The 21,628-nt window shown below is 38.2% G+C and overlaps 2 long non-coding RNA genes and 1 pseudogene across 2 annotated transcripts; 2 read left to right on the forward strand and 1 right to left on the reverse strand.

The window, feature by feature from the left end:
- Positions 1 to 678: 678 nt before the first annotated feature.
- On the forward strand, positions 679 to 2,419 carry LOC129376678 (uncharacterized). Its single transcript, XR_008607797.1, has 5 exons — positions 679 to 762; positions 844 to 1,004; positions 1,164 to 1,281; positions 1,363 to 1,471; positions 2,280 to 2,419. It is a non-coding gene; the product is annotated as an uncharacterized LOC129376678 (long non-coding RNA).
- A 4,037-nt stretch (positions 2,420 to 6,456) lies between these two features.
- Positions 6,457 to 7,493, reverse strand: LOC129376435 (uncharacterized). Its single transcript, XR_008607769.1, has 3 exons — positions 7,389 to 7,493; positions 7,130 to 7,287; positions 6,457 to 6,663 (listed from the first exon to the last, which is right to left on the reverse strand). It is a non-coding gene; the product is annotated as an uncharacterized LOC129376435 (long non-coding RNA).
- Positions 7,494 to 17,564: 10,071 nt separating this feature from the next.
- Positions 17,565 to 21,409, forward strand: LOC129376494 (butyrophilin subfamily 2 member A2-like; annotated as a pseudogene).
- The last annotated feature ends 219 nt before the right edge of the window (positions 21,410 to 21,628 follow it).

The raw sequence follows: 21,628 nt of genomic DNA on the forward strand, positions 1-21,628 counted from the left end.
TTTTTAATTGAATGACCTAAAAATCAATATATTAGTAAATCTCCTGGGACTCACAGATTATTGAAACTTCATCCCCAGATCATCTGACCTTAAAAAGTTCAAAACTAGAATAAAAATCTGACAGCAGGAACTGTTGAGTCCATCATAATCCATATTTTTCATTATAAAATCAAATGTTGGAAAACAGGAAGCAGCATCAAAACAGCTAAACAATCATGCCTAATATAAACATTTTTAATATATTTCAGTGTAATTTATGTGAAAAGTACAAATTTATTGCAAGTTAAAATCCAATATCTGGAAAAGAAATCTGCACTGCATGCATTCCTGTAGGTCTGAGCTACATTATGTATTTCATTACATAACTGAAAGCTTCACAAGCCACTCATACATCCAGTTTATTACATGATGGGAGTAAAGTCCAGATGGCAGCACTTTGATCAGCTGGGTGAGGTTATCGGCTCAAAGCTTCAATAACGTAACAGAGGTGAGTGTTGCAGGCTTTTATGAGTTATGTTGCTTGGTAAAATATTGTAGTTTATTACAGTATTTTCACGGAACATGATATTTCTTGTCAACATTCAGTCATTCTATAACTATATAATTGTTTTAACTTTAGCTGTTTTCCTGATATGAAGTGTTTGACCATCAGATCGATTTCTGTGCTTTAACTATGCCGCAGGTTTCTGGCTCCTGTAATTATCATGGCTTATAAAATGGTTTCGTTTGTCGCGTCTGTTTTGGCTTTTTCCTCTTGGACCTGTAAGTGATTCTTCCTTATGATCCAGCTTTCTGTCTGTTTGCTTTTTAATGCTGTCGTGTTTTTGTCCTTTTCAATATTAGATTATTTTCCAGGTGATAAACCAGCACATCCAGGGATGGTTCATTTTCCACTGGAAATGCAGTCAATGAAAAAGGTGGAAGAACAGGGAAGGAAATTAAAAGAGCAGCAGATGAATGTAGTTTTAAAACAGAAAGAAGACTTTAAAACAGAACCTGTAATAGTAAGTTATCAGTATCAACCCATTTATTGATGTAGTTATTGATGCATTTATGGTAAAGTCAGTTTCAGTTTCATTTTGACTACGTTTGTTACAGGATGTGACACTGATAACTCAGGGTGTGACAAACACTTTGGAAAACTAAAGAGTTTATTCTTTCAGGACGTGACTGCGATTCATCGCTCAGAAGAACTGTTCTTCACGTCTGCAGTCTCCACTTTGAGTGGACCTCTCCCTCTGGACACAGTGGTCACCATTCTTCTGATGCACATGTGTGGAGGTAATCTGTGCCTCTCCACTGAAAGCAGCTGTTTTTCTAGATCACTGTCAGTAATCAAATGCTGTTGTGTTGTAACTGCAGCTGATCTGGTGGCAGCCATGTCTGCAGGGATTCTCCATCTTCTCCTTCAGTGTCTTCATGGACTTGGTGTTTGGGATGATCACTCTTAATTACATCAACAAGATCAAGAGTAAGTCTCTGTTATTTGTCAATTTTTGTTAATAGTCAAAGTAACTACAAACTCAGTAGTAGGAAGAGCAAAACATACATTTTTGTGATGTAAATAAACATTTTTGTCTTGGTTTTACCATTTGTCTTCTAAGTGAGTAATTTCATAAATGCTGGTCCAGAAATGAGTTTGGAATGGGACGAACTGAGACAGAATGTAAGAATCCATCTGGAGAGAATTGGTCTGAAAGTTGCTTTTGTAAAGAAAACTACTTCAGCTGGATGAGTGGGAGACGCTGCTGTTGACATGGATGAGCATCAGAGCAACAATTCAAACATAAAATAGTAAGAGCAGAAATCCATCCAGCTGCTCAACTTCCAGAACCAGAGAAACTGTAGTAAAGACAAGCAATATGTCACCCAAAAATGTTAGAAAAGAACAAATGAGAGCTGACATGTCTGAGCTGCTGCAACAGCTATATACTCCTTTTATAATGAACCGTCAAGCTTTAAATGTTTTCTGAACTCTCAAGCATTTCAGCTGACACATTAATTAAACTGGTTTGTTCATCCAGAAAGCTTTAAATCATTGATTTAAAATAATTGGGCTTCATGTCTCTTATTTTTTCTGTTCATTTCCTCTTGTTAAAATTAAATTGACACCTTAATGAACCTAAATGCATTTTGAAAAGCTCAGGTTCATGTAAAGCTGTAAATGTGTTGGATTGTCTTAAAAATCAAACGTCAGAAGATCGAATAAAGATTTTTTTCCAGACAGATCTTTGCAGGGTTTTTGTTTTGCTAATTTCTTGTTTGTGTTTTAACTTCAGGTGAGAGAGAAGAATTACGGAAAACAAACTGTGAGCTTCAGAGGAAGCTCCAGCTGACGGAGCAGGACTGCAGAGATGAAGCTGCAACGCTGCAGGAAGTGAAGAACAAACTGAAGACCTGGATGCATCACATCAGAGTCACAGCGAAGGATGGCTGAGACTGAAGAAACCAAGCAGAAGCTTCTGGCCCGGGAGAAAAAAGCAAAAGCTTTCAGCCAATCTGAGTATCTGCTGGTAGAGAATGGAAATATAATGCAGGTGGAAACTGGACAAGCCTGAGAAAAGATGATAGAAACATTAAAAATGAGAGTTTCTTATATACAGAGGGAGGATAATTGATTGAAATAATCAACACAGAACAGATTCATATTTTTATTGTAAAAGTTACAGAATGAAAAACCATAAGGTTTAAAAATGAGGTTTAAGTTCAGATAGAAAATGTAAATAAAATGCTAATTTATGAACCTGGTTACTGACTGATGGTCTATAGTTCTGTATTTATTTTTTTCTTTTTGATGACTGAAGGTAAATTTTGCAGCTATTTTGTTGACTTTTTTTTTTTTACCAGTATTATAGGAGTAATGCAATAATACTTATGAACATTGTGTCATATTTAGTGTTATTAGATGGTATTTTATGGTTTTCACCTGCATTTTTACATCAATTATAAATTTATCAAGAGTTTAACAACAGAAAAAACTTGATTTCTGTTTCCGACCAGAAATCTAAACAAACAATACAATCACTAATTGTTTTCTATTAGCAGACATTTTGTATTGAAATTTGGTCTCAACAGTAACAACATGGGAGTCATTAAAATGTGACATCACCTCGTTACATTATTTATACATATTTTATTATTTATTGACTCATTGTTGCACTGACAGACCTTTAATCCAACATTAATAAAATCAATAATCAATAATCAAATGTTTATTGGTTGTATTCTGTTTTCACTTTCTCTCTGTAAATGACAAAGATAACTCTCTGAAGTTCATCTAATCGTCATCTAAAGTTGATTTCAGCTGATTTTGTTCCTCAAATAAAAGCTTTTCAGTGTGAATCAGGTGTTAAAACAGTAGGGGGCAGTGTGGAGCAGCCCAGATGTGCACTGATTATGATGCACCTGTTTTATTCCACACTAGTTCAGGTCAAGGTCAATCAAATGACGAGAAGTGACAGAAAGGTTTAATCAATTATTTTTAGATCTGTGCTTGTTTATTATTCCCAGCAGATGGCGCTATAGTAACAGCTGCTTCAGTATTAAAGTAGCAACTCTAATCATCAGGATACTCAACAAGCAAGGAATAAAATAAGTATAAAACATATTTTGTAAAAGATTAATTTTGCCCACATCCAGTAAAACTTAGATTGTCACAAGCAGGTAGATCACATCATTTATTTATCAAAATTATTTTATTTAAACAAATAAAAAAAATGTTTTACAATGTCATGTTCAAAACACAAATAAAAAGATTTGATACGTGATTAATAAACTGAAGTTTCCACCAACTTTTACAAAGTGGACAATCATCATGCAGCTGTTTAAAGTTACAGACTGAAGCTGCTAATCACACTGTTGACCACCAGATGTCACTAAAGAAAAACTTCGAGTGATGAATCCATCAGGAAACATCACGTGGTTTTCACCTAGAGGGCAGATGTGTGTGTGTGTGTGTGTGTGTGTGTGTGTGTGTGTGTGTGTGTGTGTGTGTGTGTGGGGGTGTGGGGGTGTGAGGGTGTGTGTGTGCGTGTGTGTGTGTGTGTGTGTGTGTGTGGGGGTGTGAGGGTGTGTGTGTGTGTGTGTGTGTGTGGGGGTGTGAGGGTGTGTGTGTGTGTGCGTGTGTGTGTGGGGGTGTGTGTGTGTGTGTGTGTGTGTGTGTGTGTGTGTGTGCGTGTGTGTGTGTGTGTGTGTGTGTGTGTGTATGAGATCTTTGCCTCCTTTAATTCAGACAGTTAGAGAAATGGCAGCTTAATAAAATGACGTCAGTCAGTTTCAGAGTAAACTTTGTTCTGGCTCACATTGAAAAATAGTTTTCACAGTAATTGAAATCTTTAAATCTTTTCTTTCTGTAAACATTCAGCTTTCTGCCATAGTTAAAAGTAACAAAACAAAAGGTGCATCTTTACAGCAATAGTTTAAAATGAATCCTAATAGTTTAAACTGGCAGCTTTCTCACACATAAAGGATCAAACTGATGTCAGCATTTAGCTGGAAATGACAGAGCAGTGAATGAGAAACTCTGAGAGAAAAAGGAGAAGTCCTAAAAATGAGCCCTGAGGTTCACCTTTCCAGATTGGCTTCATATGATCTGAGAACAGATTCATAATGCAAAAAGAAAATCTATTATGACAGTAGTCTGCCTAATTTTTACACTTAGACTTTTTTTAAAAAATCAAATATTGCTATATATATATAAATCTTGTATATTCTGCAGTAATTCTGTTAAAATTGTGCTTTTGCCAATATTGTCTTAATTAATTGTAATATCTGGCGGATCTCATGACTGTGGGCTCATGTCTTGAAACCACAACAATGAAAAATCTCCATCATCACAGGAAGTGGAACAAGAATGAAATAGTGGAAAACTTTTTAAAAAAAGAACTGAAACAGATTTTCATCTGGTGAACGATTCTTTGCAGGTCAGTATAAGAGTAAAACATCCTGCATCTCAAAATCCTGCCTTGCATTCGTGGAAACAAAAGAGTTCACTTCAATTTAGTGGAACCACTTCCCAGCCAGCACACCTAGGTGGGCCCCATATGGGATATAAGTGGGCAGGCAATATGGGTCCCAAAAGGGTTTGTCCACGGTTTCCATGGTGGCCCCACATGGGTTTGCCCAAGTAAATTTTTATGGGTGCTGACTGGGTTTTCAGTGGGTCCCACATGGTTAACTCACATGAGGCCCATCTGTGGCCCACTAGGGTGCTGTCAAGAATATTTACGTGGGTCCCAATTGGGTCTGAACTGGGCTAGAATACGGTACCAAGTGGGTTTGTCCACGGTTTCCATGGTGGCCCCACATGGGTTTGCCCAAGTAAATTTTTATGGGTGCTGACTGGGTTTTCAGTGGGGCCCATGTGGTTAACTCACATGAGGCCCATCTGTGGCCCACTAGGGTGCTGTCAGGAATATTTACGTGGGTCCCAATTGGGTCTGAACTGGGCTAGAATATGGGTACCAAGTGGGTTTGTCCACGGTTTCCATGGTGGCCCCACATGGGTTTTCCCAAGTAAATTTTTATGGGTGCTAACTGGGTTTTCAGTGGGGCCCATGTGGTTAACTCACATGAGGCCCATCTGTGGCCCACTAGGGTGCTGTCAAGAATATTTACGTGGGTCCCAATTTGGTCTGAACTGGGCTAGAATACGGGTACCAAGTGGGTTTGTCCACGGTTTCCATGGTGGCCCCACATGGGTTTGCCCAAGTAGATTTTAATGGGTGCTGACTGGGTTTTCAGTGGGGCCCATGTGGTTAACTTACATGAGGCTCATCTGTGGCCACTAGGGTGCTGTCAGGAATATTTACCTGGGTCCCAATTGGGTCTGAACTGGGCTAGAATATGGGTAACAAGTGGGTTTGTCCACGGTTTCCATGGTGGCCCCACATGGGTTTGCCCAGGTTGATTTCAATGGGTGCTGACTGGGTTTTCAGTGGGACCCAGATGCCTTAATCCTGTAGGAACAATTCTCATCTAACCTGGATGTGAATTACATTCATAGATATGCAATCTTGATCAACAATCCAAAGTCTAGCTTAAAACGTGTTCAAATAAAAAAAAAAAAAAGAGATGAAAAATTTATTTTGCTCAAGGCTTTTATTTAGTAATTTAAAATATTGTCAGGAGTTATTTTTTTACCTCACTACAGCAATTATTAGAACTTCATTAATACTCAGGGAATGGTGCCACAAAGAAATCTGCAATTATTCCCCACATCTTTGAAAATAACAGAAGCTAGTTTACTATAACAAACTTATAAACAGATCTATAAATATATATCTATAGATGCACACAAATAAAGACACCTACATATTTTCCTACAGGTCTATAAATGTATACATCTAAATACTATCTATATAACTTTATACACGTATATTCACATTGATACACACAATGTGAATATACACACCTATATAGATCTTTCACAATACATTTTTGTTAAACATTTTTAAAATAACCTACATGCCATATGCATGCTTAAATTTGAAATCTCTCATACTTTACTGAAACTGTCCATCTTGAAAGACCTCCCCAACCTGAGTTTGAACTGGCAGTCTCTCTAGTCTATTTCCACTTCCACTCGGGCTCCAGTAAACCACTTTGAGAGTCTTTGCTGTATGCTTGTGTGATTCTGTAGATGGATAATTTCTTTTAAGTCCCCTGAAATAACAAGCAAAGGTAGAAATTGTATTAGTGTTTCATTTTAGCACAATGTAACATTCATGAGATTTGCATCTCCCCCTTCATGGGGCAAAAATGCTTGCAGAGATATGCCATAATCAAAAGGACTCTTGAGTCATCATTATTATGTACAGAAACTATATTCTTACTGTAAATTTAAAATATATCCATCTATATAAATCAACTACTAGGTTCTATCGTGGTTTTGTGGTTATTTTAATATTGTTTGAAATGCAAACAATATTACCTTCAAATTTTTAAGTTCTTAACAACAGTGAAAGAATACTGTTCAAATAAAACCAAAAATTGAAGACTCAATTTTTAACCTAAAAACATTACTAAAAATAACAAACAAAAGCATAAAACAACCAAAATAAATTAACATATGTTTAAGAAAGAAAAGTGAAAAAAAAAAGTTACTCTGACAATAAAAACTGATATTTACCATACAAAACATCAAAGAGACGCAGGTCCAAGAGCTTGTTTCCAATGTTGGCCAAAAAGGTTGAACTGGACTTCCAGTTCATGGGACATGAGGAATCGCACAGCTGGTTGTATTGTGTCATCTAAGGATGCTCCTCCAATTTCTGTAGCCATGGCAACCTTAAGTACAATGACAATAACAGGACAACATTTTGTTTTTGTTCATCAGTTTGTCATTATATCACTCTTATGTGCTTAATTTCACTAACATATTAATCTACCTTTTTCAAATCATTATAAAGTGATCTTCACACGCTGATCCTCTTGAAGCCTGCAAAAATATATATTTTATTAGTGCAATATAACATTTAGACTTTTCAAAAAAATAAAAAATTAAGGCAAAACAGCCTTTGTATAGATTAACTACTGAAGCCTTATATTGTAAACACTGAACAGTTTTGCAATTATCCTAATTTCTTTGTTAACGTGACAGGACTAAGACAGTAGTATTACTCTTAAGAGAAGTTTAGAAAATCACTATAAATGTAACTAATAAAGCCTAAAACATTGCACATATAAAAAAATTAGAGCTACAATTAAATATAAGTACATTTCACATAACTGCTAGCTAAATATTGCAAAAATATCAAAAAGAATTTCTTCATCTTTCAATATTTGTTTCAGGCTTGGCCACTGATTGACATGATGGGTTTCAATTTACGGACCCACATGCAGTAACCACACGTTGGATAGGGATGAGTGAGTGATTTATTTACAACAGGACAAAATAAAATCTATTTCCCGGACATCAGCGGAAGGGTGAGGACCACTCGACCAGGTTGGCCTGAAACGAGAACTTAGTTATGACGGGCTTAGAATGAGTGATCGGAGGGGAAACAGGAACAGGCTTACTTCGGTGCGGGTCTTTCGAGGCGTGGGTGAGATGCCAGGTTCCTGAGAGAGGGTGTGCAGCGGTTCCGAAGGTAAATGCGAGGTGGGAATGGAAGAGAGCTGGAAGCTCGAAGGGTGGAGTGGAGGCAGTGGAATCGGCGGAGCGAGCAGGCAGGTATTCACTGGTGAGTTCTCGAATGAGGTGACAAAACCCCTAGGATCGAACAAACACAGAGACCAGGTGACTTCTAGTAGACACAGAAACGTTCTCAGAAAACTGTTCACAACAGGAGAGGCCAGAGTGACTACTGGTGTATGCAACCATCTAGCATACACCAGTAGAATCTTCAGTCAATCTAGCGTAGACTGAAGATTCTGCTGCTCCTCCACCTGTGCCAAGCTCCACGGGCTCCTCGCTGAAATGAGATGCGACACTCACATACACACACAGGAACCCTGACACTGATGACTACTCTAGACCAACACAATACGGCAGATTGCAATCAACTATGACATAACAAAACGCTTTAAAGTGTCACACACCAATTAAAAAAAGAATTTAAAAATATGAACTACAATGCCTTCATCCTATTTACAAAAAACCTTTTAGGCCCAATATACTGAAACCACATGGGCCCCATATAGTGTTCCCATTTCTGTCCCATGCCCGGTTAGCCCACGTTAATGCTGAATTGGGCCCATACATTTAACCCAATTGAGCCAACAATATGAGTCCCATTTCGGTTAACCTTTTGAGCCTCACGCAGTTGGCCCAGATAAAACCCATGCCCTCTTATCATTACCTATATAGCCCAAAGCTAAACGATTCAATGCAGTTTTATTGAAAAAAACGACAATAATAATCTTGCATGGGTCCCAGCCAAACCAGCCTGAATCCATACATGAGACCCACCCATGCATGCTGATGTGACTGTGAGAAAGATTATTAAAAGCCCAAGTACATAGAATGAAAGCACAATAGTTACTCTTTTTAAATCATACAAATGGTTTTATTGTGTCCAGACACTTTGTAACAACCTCTGCTAGCAACATAGATTCTTCAGTGAACCGATTTCATTCTGCCTCGTTGGCGCTCAAATGAACCAATGGCAGCTCAACAAATAGAATGGCGGCGGTATTTGAAAATGGTTTGGCCCACAACGCTGCGTTTGAAATCGGTCTGCACTAAAATCTGCTTATTGTGTGTAGCTGTGTGTGTTAGCAATATCAGAAAAAGTATCACCCTAAAGAAAAGCAAAAATAACAATAACAATTAAGTCTCTTTTGGGATACTGTCGTCCGATTTGTTACGAGCAACAATTTTTTTAACAAGCGATTTAAAATCTCTCCCTAAAATTTGGTACTAGGTAAAACAGAAGAAATGTACTTACAGATTCTTTCGTAGATCAGCCAACAGGCAGACTCCGCGCCAACGGACTGATGAAGAGAACAGGCTTGATTTTGAAACCGCATATCCATCCGCGGGTCATTTTACGTTTTCCAAGAAACACAAGATTAATTTTTGAGAGTGCTACATCGGTTTAACAAATGTAAAACCGATGTAGCAAAAGTTCTCAATGTAAATAAATACATTTCGTTGTCCTCCTTATTCAAATATGTTTTGGAACTATTTTCTTCAGTGGATGTGTAAAGTGCCTACCGGTACTTCAATTCACCAACCTTTATTGGCAACGGTGCCTCAGAGCAAACAATGAACAAAAAGGTAATTGGAACCAAATGAATCATTAACAGAAATGTTACGTTTTTTTTATTTTTTATTTTTATTTATACTGATGACTTGGAAAATGTTTGCAAATATATGAAAAAACAGATGCTCAAAATTTTACTCTTGTCTCTCACTTGCTAATGAGTTTTTGTTTATTTTCTAAACATTTTGTGATATTTTTCACAATGGTCTGATCTGAACTATTTGTCCAAATAAAAATTTAAATCTTGCTGCGAACAGCTGCAGTAAACTCTATGATGTCTAAACATCCAATTGATAAAATAATAATAAAAATAAAATAAAAAGTTATTATTATTAAAAATAAAACAAGGACTAAAGCTCAACATGACCACTCTGTGCTTAATTTTGAGTAAGCACCAGAATATGAGTTTACGTATATATTTCAAACAGATTATTTCAAAAAAATGTTTTAAGACATTCAGACTGCAATAATAAAATGAAAAAAAAGTTAGGGGTTCAAAGTGTAGCAAGAGCAATACTGAACTGGCTTTTGCTTTGACATACAGTGAAAAGTTTGAAAGTGACAGGGTAACCACATTGTCGATTAAAATGTTCTACAATTTTGTCCCATTTAGACCATGAAAAAAAGTACTAGGGGCTACATTTTCCTGCCCAGGTCCAACCCATGTATGGTTAGCCCATGCTCATGTCATGTTAGTTTAATGTGGACAGCCCACATTGGGCTTCTCATGTGGGGCCCATGATACTGAAACCACATGGGCCCCAAATAGTGTTGCCCATTTCTGTCCCATTTCCAGTTAGCCCACATTGTTGCTGAGGGCCCATACATTTAGCCCAAATGGGCCAGCCCATAGGGGTCCCATTTTAGTTAACCATATGTGTCCCATGAGGTTTGCCCAGATAAAACCCATGACCACTCATTACCCATATGGCCTACTACAAAACCAAGGGGGGCCCACTCATGCGTACTGGCTTGGAGACTGGACTGGACTGTTCTAGCATAAAATAATAACATGAAAAAATGTTAAGGGTTCAAAGTGTGGCTAGAGCAATACTGAACTGGTTTAAAAAAATAAAGCATTGTAGAATTATTTTTAATGTTTTAATATCCTGGTCCTCTGGAAGCCTATTGTTTGTAAATGAGCCAGGCATAGATATCACACAGTGAACATGTTTTAGGTTCAAACATTAGGAAGACATGGATGTTCTGTTCTATCAGCAAAATATCCTTGGGTGATCTCCAAGACGAGGTCACCTTCGTCCTGGAGACCTCGACAATGGTCAAGGTCACCAACCTTTACTATCGTTGAGGTTTCCTACAAGGAAAAAATTAAATTCTACAATTTACCTTACATCAACTCCATTAGAGGCCAGCTGAGTAACAATTGCCTTGGCAAGACTAAAGCTGACATCTCGGGTAATTCTTTCCAAGTTTTGAGAATCTTGCTCTTGCAGCTTTTGCTTTGACATACAGTCAAAATTTTGAAAGTGACAGGTTAACTACAGGGGTTGGACAATGAAACTGAAACACCTGGTTTTAGACCACAATAACTTATTAGCGTGGTGTAGGGCCTCCTTTTGAGGCCAATACAGCATCAATTCGTCTTGGACAAGTATGGGGCCAAGGGAATGCCATGATATGGCAGCCCACACCATCAATGATCCACCCCCATGCTTCACTCTGGCATACAACACTCTGGCTGGAATGCATCTTTGGGGCTTCTCCACACCGTAACTCTCCCGGATGTGGGGAAAACAGTAAAGGTAGACTCATCAGAGAACAATACATGTTTCACATTGTCCACAGCACAAGATTTCGCTCCTTGCACCATTGAAACCGACGTTTGGCATTGATACGAGTGACCAAAAGTTTGGCTATAGCAGCCCGGCTGTGTATATTGACCATGTGGAGCTCCCGACGGACAGTTTTGGTGGAAACAGGAGAGTTGAGGTGCACATTTAATTCTACCGTGATTTGGGCACCGTGGTTTTATGTTTTTGGGATACAATCCAGGTTAGCACCCAAACATCTCTTTAAGACAGCTTCATCTTGCATCCACAGTTAATCCTGTTAGATGTGGTTCGTCATTCTTGGTGGTATGCTGACATTACCCTGGATACTGTGGCTCTTGATAATCACAAAGACTTGCTGTCTTGGTGAACAATTTGCCCTCTTTTGAACTCCAGTATGTCCCAAATAATGTTATGTGCATTGCAATATTTTGAGCAAAACTGTGCTCTTACCCTGCTAATTGGACCTTCACACTCTGCTCTTACTGTTGCAATGTGCAATTCATGAAGATTGGCCACCAGGCTAGTCCAATTCAGGCATGAAACCTCCCACACTAAAATGAGAGGTGTTTCAGTTTTCATTGTCCAACCCCTGTACATTGTTCTACAATTTTGTCTCATTTAGCCCACTTAAAAAGGACTGGGTCTACATATCCACACCCAGGTCCAACCTGGGCGTGGATATGTACTGACCACACTGAACCCACAGTGGGTTCAGTGTGGTCAGCCCACATGGTCTCCCCATGTTGGGCCCATGACATGAGCCCATGCTGATGTCATGTGGGTTCAATGTGGTCAGCCCACATGGGCTTCCCATGTTGGGCCCATGATACTAGAACCACATGGGCCCCACATACTGTTGCCCAGTACTATCCCATTCCCAGATAGCCCACTTAAAAAAGGACTGGGGCCCACATATCCACACCCAGGTCTAACCCATATATGGTCAGCCCATGCTGATGTCATGTGGGTTCAATGTGGTCAGCCCACATGGGCTTCCCATGTTTGGGCCCATGAAACTAGAACCACATGGGCCCCACATACTGTTGCCCAGTACTATCCCATTCCCAGATAGCCCACTTAAAAAAGGACTGGGGCCCACATATCCACACCCAGGTCTAACCCATATATGGTCAGCCCATGCTGATGTCATGTGGGTTCAATGTGGTCAGCCCATGGGCTTCCCATGTTGGGCCCATGATACTAGAACCACATGGGCCCCACATACTGTTGCCCAGTACTATCCCATTCCCAGATAGCCCACTTAAAAGGACTGGGGCCTACATATCCACACCCAGGTCTAACCCATATATGGTCAGCCCATGCTGATGTCATGTGGGTTCAATGTGGTCAGCCCACATGGGCTTCCCATGTTGGGCCCATGATACTGAAACCACATGGGCCCCATATACTGTTGCCCAGTACTATCCCATTCCCAGATAGCCCACTTAAAAAAGGACTGGGGCCCACATATCCACACCCAGGTCTAACCCATATATGGTCAGCCCATGCTGATGTCATGTGGGTTCAATGTGGTCAGCCCACATGGGCTTCCCATGTTGGGCCCATGATACTGAAACCACATGGGCCCATATAGTGTTGCCCAGTACTATCCCATTCCCAGATAGCCCACCTAGTTGCTGAATAGGGCCCATGCATTTAGCCCATATGGGCCAGCCCATATGGGTCTCATTTTAGGTTAACCATATGTGTCCCATGCAGTTCGCCCAGATAAAACCCATGCCCACTCATTACCCATGTAGCCCACATCAAACACAAGTGGGGCCCACTCATGCGTGCTGGCTGGGTTCTTTATGAAGAAGAAAAACCATAGAAGAAGAAAAAAAAAACACCTGCTGAAACCTTGAGTTATATACTTGTTGTAATTAAACTTTTCTTTGAATTGACATGAAAATCAAAACTCTAAACTTTCCCACTTCGTATCAAACTTGATGACATAATATTTTTTCTGTCTTTTTTAAATGAGATTGAAAAAAACGTGTTCAGCAGATCTTAAAAGAAGCTTCAATTGAGAGAAATACAAACTTTGGATGTTCCACTGAATCCTGCATGAGGTTGTATTGGGAAACCAACATTTAGAAATGACTGTCTTCATTATTGTCAGTCATTATTTCTGGAGCTAATTATTATTTTAAAAAGACACAGATTATTTACTAACAAGAGAATAGATTGGTTCCTGTTCTGGTGAATATTGTCTGATGGGAGCTGTACGAACTTCCTGCCCTGAAAAGAAAGGAAAGTAAATTAATGAGAAAAGTTTTGGTTTGTAAATATTTGTGACTTAAGATTGTTGTTGTGTAACTTGGTGCAATTTAATTAGAAATATGCATAAGTTAAGTTATGTCACATTGAGCTGCAGAAACATCTTTATTTTGTGGTATGTTTCCTTTCAGTGGTTTTGGTTTAGATGAGGAACCTGAAGGGCTGATCGTTTCAACCTGGGCTTTTATTTTGTAGCTTTAACTGACAAGTTAAATTTACTTTCTCTGTGCTTTAGCTCACACATCTGAAAATATGAACATGAGCTGCTGTGCTAAATCGAGCAGAGTGCCTGAGTGACGTCACGGTGGTTCACCACAGAGCTGGTTAAAAAAGACGTTACGATAGAAAGTACCTGTCAGCCTGATATCGATGCACGAATACGTGACTTGATGGTCTGTCTGGTTTCTCCACCTGTGAATTTAAAGACGCAGGAACTGAAACCGTCTGACAGAGATGTGAGCAACTGCAAACGGAAAAAAATAGAAATAAAAATAAAAATACTGACCGTTTGACCTCCTGGGTTTGTTGACTACAGCATAAGTAGCTCTGGTTGGATCTGTGACGGTCTCAGGCTTCAAGGCTGCAGAGGAAGGTAGAAGAAAGAAAAGCTAAAACTTACAGCATTTCTCTGTGCTGCTGGAAGAGTTCAGTTCTAGGAACAGAAACCATCAAGATCCAAACCTCAGGTTCAGAGGAGAACACACTTTTGCACTTTTGCACTTTTGGCAAGTGAAAAATGACGAAACCTTTGGCAAAAACTGAGGTCACAGGTCAAACTGGTATCAAATGTTTTTCCTTGCACAGAGCTGCTTCATGAGATCAGAGTCATTTTATAACCAGGGTTGGTTATGCATCATTGTCATGTTGAATAAAACTCATCATCATGGCTGAATGTGAATTTTTCACTAGATCCTTTTCTTCAGCCAATCAGACGGGGTAATAAACTCAATGTGTGCCGCCTGAATGAAATACATATTTCATTCAGCAGTACCTTTATGTCGCTTGAAGAAAATCAGTCCAACCACCAGGAAGAATAAGAAGCCAGGCTGCACAACAAGATGGTGACCACCGGCGCCTGATGCTGCACAGGCTCCGTCTCCACATCAGGCTCCGTCTCCACATCAGGCTCCGTCTCCACACATCAGGCTCCGTCTCCACATCAGATTCTAACAAACATGCAGTAATTACACCTTTATGCAACAGCAAAAAGTTATAGATGTGTTTAAAATACTTCAGTTTGTAGAGTACTGGCATAGTGACACACACTGTATGTATAAACATTTATATGTAAGCCTATAAACTACAGGCTGAAATCCTTCAGATGATAAATGTCTTCCAGGACTGAACCAGATTTGAGCAGCTGCTCGATTCTCTTCCTGATTTCTGTTGACCTTTATGTCAAACTGGAAAGTTTCAAGTGGGACCTTAAAATTCATCCACTTCTTAAAATTAACTCAAAATATGTTATTTACCAAAAGGCCAATGGTTTAACACAAGTCACACATTTTAAAACACATACATAAATGATACATGCTACATGCTACATGCTAACCCTGTATGCAAACTTCTGAATTCAAAAAGTCTCAAAGTTTTCTGTCACTTATGTCTTTTTATTAAATGTCCGTAAATATCTGGTTTCAACAGTATGTTTGGTTATTTGTTTCATATTTATATTTATATATATCTATAAATGTAAACAGATTCTATTTGGTGTGTTAAAATAAACAATGCTCCAAAGAACAAATAAACCAATCATAAACCAGTAACATCTACTTACCATTTCCTGGTTTGATGACAGACAACCAGCTTTCTGCAGATTCTCCAACTCCAGAAATGCTGCATTTGTAAAATCCTTCATCAGACTTGGAGACGCCCTGAAGTGTCAGATCATTCCTCTTATCATAGGTGATTTCAAAGTTCTTGCCGTCTTTGAAGAAGTCACATGTTTGCGGTTTCTCATCATTTTTGTTTTTACAATGAAATCACATCAGATCCTTCCTTCACAGGTTGGGCCGTAAATTTGAGGATCACTGGACCATCTGAGAAATATGAAGAGGACAGTAAAATGTTCTGTCATCTATTTGAAGAAACTCCAATGTATTTATTAGAATATGTTTAAAATACAACATTTCCTTTTAACCATTGTAAGTAAACCTTCAATAGAGATGTTGAGAGCAAGGCTTCGTTCGCCCTCATCATTTTCACACCAGTATTCTCCAGTGTATTTTTCAAAGGTCGGATCGATTGTGCAGGACGGAGCTGGGATGCTGCAGACGTCCGACTCATTTGCTGGACTCAACTTTTGAAGCTTTTTCATGACGTGTTTGTCCCTGGGACAGTGCACAGAGACAGAGCGGTACTCAAAGAACTGAAGTTGATCAGGAGAGATAATAGGAAAACCTGTGATGGAAGAGGAAGAAGGAAATGAATGATTTACAACATAAAAGCAGCAAATATCTTAAAAAACAAGCAGTTTGTGAGAGTTAACTTAGTTTATTTATCAATGACAACAGATTTAAGCTGGATTGATTTGTAGCCATTTGAAACAAACGACTGTAAAATAAAATCATTTTTAAAACAGTTTTCCAGCTCACCAGAGAAGCTCTGAGCAGACGTTGTGGACAGCAGAGCGAAAACGTTCATCCCTGCAGAGACAAAAAAACTGATGAACCCAAACTTACAATGCACCAGCACAAAAAGTCACAGAAACACTTACAGATTTGGATGCAGAGAGCTGTGACCTCCATGATGCTCGATGCTGAATGACGAGACTCTCACATTCACACCGAGTCAACATGCAGCTCACAACTTCCTCTTCCTGTCTGGATGGTCACTGATGCTGACAGAGGAAGATAGAAAAGTTCAGCAGGGACTGAAATATCACTGACTTGCCTTCTGTTTTATGATAATCCAGATACATGTAGCTGGAGTTTTGCATTTTTCTGTCATGAAATCCATGTTGTTAATGAAGTGAAGTGAGAGGATCTCTCTGAAAACAGCTCCATGCTGCCCTCTAGTGCTTTTCTTGAGAAGGATCAGTGTGACGTGAAACATCTAGATGTCCAAAACTAATGGAGCTATAACAGTTCCAATTGTTGCTCCAGTATAAAAACAGAAAGACTGAATATAATTTTACTGATTGTTCTCTGGTTATCTTTCTTTGACCTTGACCTGTGGCTGACCCCGAACTGCTTTTGGACCACACAAAATTTCATTGTGGATGAAATAATCTCAGTTTTCACTGAACATCCCTGAAGCCCTGAAGGATTTTGGGAATCCTCTGTTCCTGCCATCAGCCAATCAGAGGAGACGGCTGCGTCTTGCTCAGGTGTTGGAGCGATGAATCTCTGATCTACTCGGGAGCGGATATGTCTGCGGCATTTTGGGTAAATTGTAGTTGTTGATTTTACAGAAGAGCTTTTGGGTTCAACATGTTGGAAAGACACAACGTTTTATGAACTGTGTTGCTGTGAGCAAACTGCATATTGTCCAAAAACACCAAAAACAAACCTGGTGTTGTTTTCTTTAGTTTCTGCCGGCGGCCTCTGGCTGTTGCAAAGTTCTGCAGTTTTGCGATTTACATCTGTTTAGATGAAAATGAAAAACTACCTCATCCTACCTCAAAAACATTTTAAAGTGAGGGTTTTTTGTTTGTTTGTTTTTTGTTTTTTTAATAGCCATGTTTCAATTAGGCAAATTTATGTTTGTAATTTTAATTTGTGCAGTTTTATAATTAATGGAAATGCAGCTAATGACCCACAGGAACCAACAGATGGATGCAGAGATGGACTTTATGGTGCAGGAGAGACACAGGACATCAACCAGGGACAGGAAGGCAGAGGACATTTTGCACCAGAGTAAGAAGGTCATTCAGGACAGATGACCCACCAAAGCTACTGCTTTACAATCAGAATAATAATATAATTAGAAAGATAAAAATATATTGTGTGTAATTTCTTGTATTTTTAAATGAAATGTGATTTAGTGTGATAAGGTGTGGTAAGGTGTGGTAAGGTGTGATAAGGTGTGGTGGGTCAGACTTTAGTCTTTCCTCTTGAAGAGATTAAACATTAACTACAGAATTATGAGCTGCTACAAAATGTCGGCATTAATTTCAGCTTTTTTTCCAAACTTAAACTTGAAAACATTTCTTACTGTGTAGAGAATGAAAACATTACATTAATATATTTTTAATACCATCATGTCCACATTGCTGTTAAAGTTTCAGTAAATGTGATAAATATACATAAAGTTTCGTTTTTCATGTTCAGATGTTGTGATTAAATATTAACCAGGTTTTGCTCTGTTCTCAGTAATAAAACAATATCCAGGCTATGAATCCTGCTGTGAATCTGCACTATATTCTCCGGAGGATTTGGTTTCACATCGCTAGAGATAATTATGAGTGTTAGCATGGTTTCTATTTGACTTAAAAAATATTTAAAACATTTTGTATTAGTTCATTAAGCATCAACTAATGTATGAGAATAATTGTTATTGAAACATCATCATTCTGAGGACTTTGACCACAAAACGCAGTGAAAAGAGGAACTAGAACGTCACTAAAAAGGTATTTTCATTCATTTATTCTCTCATTTCTTATTGTTTCCCATAACTTCCTATTTGTTTACATACACTGTTAATAGTACAATGAAGCTTGTTTTTATGATAATAGAAAAATGTACGTTTCTGGAGCTGGCAATAAAATCACGGCAGCTTGAAGGACAAACTTTTGCTTCAGCAAGTCGAAGCAAAACGTCAACATGTTCAAGTCTGATAGTCATGCAGACATTTTCTGTGTAGAATAAAATTTCTCAAAGAAATTGTGGCAGTACATTTAACTCATATGCAGCTTTGTAAAGTTTTTAAATTTAGTCAAATCCATGAAAAACAATAAATCAATAAACAGATTGACATTGTTTGTTAGTAAATATTTTCAAGCTTTAAGTTTCTGTCTGTGTGTTTCAGTTTTCGAGTCTCCAGGATGATTCAAACCGAGATGGATTCATTTCTGGTCTCTTTATCAGCATATTTATCTTGATTCACCTCAGTGAAGGTAACATCTTTACAGGAATGAAGTTTCAGGTCTCAGACATGAACTTGGGGACAAATTTAGTTTCATAAAGAAAAACTTCAGACTTTATTTAGACATGCAAGTTTAATTAATTTTATTAAGCAGGAGCTGGTGTGAAAGTTTCAGCTCTGACAAGTGATGAGTTTCTGCAGAACACAGATAAAAAACAATCAAACTTTATCTTAAACACAATGCAGCTGGTATTGATATTTTGTTAGTAATGTAGCAGATTTTTCATGTAGAAACTTGTATTTTTTCTCAGGCTTGTAGGCTCAGACAAAATAAGGTTTCAAATATACAGAATATGCAGAAAAAGTATTTGTTTTTGAGAATTTGTCACCAGTTACATCCTGAAATCGTAAATGTTGTGATTCTCAGGTCAGTCGCAGGAGCCGGTTTTGCCTCTGACAATCAGAGCGATGCCGGGGGACGACGTCGTCCTGCCGCATCGTGTGGACCCTCCTCTGGACCCGACTCAGTTCACAGTGGAGTGGGGCAGGCCAGACCTAAAACCCAGATTTGTGCATGTTTGGCACAACCAGAAGGAATATTTAGCCGACCAAAACAAACTGTTCAAGGGAAGAACGTCGCTGTTCAATGACAAACTGAAGGACGGAAACTTTTCTCTGAAGCTGTCTGATGTGAGACACTCTGACAACGGAAGATACAGATGTTACATCCCAAAAGAGAAAACAGAATATTTTATCAATCTTATTGTTGGTGAGTAAACCAAACAATAAACCCAGTCCTACATTTATCTTACCAGGACTGGTTACAGCCTTATTAAAACCAAACTGGTTCACATTGAGACACATGAAGTAGAAAGAAATTATGCTAGAAGTAAATGATAATGAAGAAGAAGAATGCTATTCAGTCAAATGAATGTACAACGTGGCACAAAACAAACAGTAAAAGCATTTAACTATCAATCAATATTAAGATCAAAATGCTGAATTTGATGTGACTCTAAAACCTTGCAGGACATATTTTTACTGCATAATCTTCCCTGTCCTGTGATCACCAGGCTCCGTCTCCTCACCTGCTGTCAGTGTATCTGGACTGGATGTGAGCAGCAGTGGAGTGATGCTGGACTGCAGCGCTGCAGGCTGGTATCCAGAACCTGAGCTGCTCTGGCTGGACGCAGACGGAAACATCATGTCTGCTGGACCTGCAGAGAAAAGCTCCGATCCTGATGGCGTTTACACCGTTAGCAGCAGAGTGACTGTAGAGAAGAGAAACTACAACAACTTTACCTGCAGAGTCCAGCAGAGAGACATCAACCAGAGCAGAGAGACACACATTCATGTTCCAGGTAGAAAATAAAACATTTGAACCATTAATAGTCCAGATATTTCAGTAACGGTTCTGTTTCTGTGTTTGGTCAGATGATTTCTTCATTTATGAGTCCAGCTGCTCCGTTTCTATCAGCTTCAATGTCATTTTGGTCATCATGTTGGTTCTTGGAGCCGCTTTTGATTTGGATGAAGAAACAAAACAAAAAGAGTGAGTATGATTTATATATGTGTAGAAAACTGTTTTTATTCTTTGTGTAGGATCTGCACTAACAATCTGTATCACATCTTGTTTCTACAGAAAACAAGAAGTTAAAGAAAGTCGCACAGAAAGTCAGTGAAGATCAACAGAACCTCATCACAGCAGCAAAACTAGAGGAGGAGATAAAAAAGAGCAACAAGGAACAGAAAGTCATTGATCAGCAGATTTATGCATTAATGAAGATGTCAGAGGAACTAAAGGAGCAGAAAAAACAACTTGATGATCAAACATTGGAGGCAACAAAAACGATGGAGGAGGATGAGAAGAAGTTTAAGGTTATTGATGATGAAATAAACCAGACAGGAAACATGATGGAAAAAAAAGCAAAAGGATATTTAGAGCTGAAGACAATTATAGTGGAGAGCACAGAGAAAATGATGAAGAGAAAGCAAAACCATCAAGAGGTTGGATTTATGACAGATAAACTAATAAAGAAAACAAACGATGAAATTAAGAAACTGACGGAGAGAAAACAGGAGATAGAAAATCATAAAAATGAAATAAAAAAACAACTTGGTCAAAAAGTGACATAAGAGTAAATCTGATGTCATGAGAGAAATAAATGAACTTTTCATTTGTTCTGCAACATTTTGATGAAAGAAACATTTCATCAGGTTCAAACTCAGCAGATTTACTGCAAACATTGAGACTTTCTGTCACTAAAGTTTAGTGACAGAAAGTTCAGTGAAAAACTGCTGCAACTCAGAGGACAAAATACTAACAGCACCGAAAATATGACAATTTATGACAATCAGCTTTATAAACTTTGTATTTACTAAATTACATAAAGAAACTCATGAAATGTATCTCAAAATAAATCAATGACAATTGTGTAATTTGATTTATACTGAATAAGCTCACTGCTGGAAGGTTGTTTAAATAATGTTGATTTTTTTCAATGTATCTTCTTACTTATAAATAAATCATATTTTGTTTTCCTTTCATTGATGAGACACTCAGAAATAAAACATGTCAAATGTGGCAGTTATTACACATAAAAATAAAACTAAACAGTCTTTTCTGAAATAATGGAGTTTTTATCATTTTTTTAATAAATCTAACATCTCACCCTAAATTTTTTTAAATTAATATTTAAATTTGAATTTTTTTTTTTACCATAAAAATCATCATAAAGCTTCATCTGTTATCAGACTTTTCTGTTTTACTTCATCAGTTTCACATCAGTGTAGAATAATTTTAGCTTTTCTTTCAGTTTAGTA

This window comes from Poeciliopsis prolifica, unplaced genomic scaffold (assembly GCF_027474105.1).
Source record: "Poeciliopsis prolifica strain line A6 unplaced genomic scaffold, Auburn_PproV2 SCAFFOLD044, whole genome shotgun sequence".
NCBI lineage: Eukaryota > Metazoa > Chordata > Actinopteri > Cyprinodontiformes > Poeciliidae > Poeciliopsis > Poeciliopsis prolifica.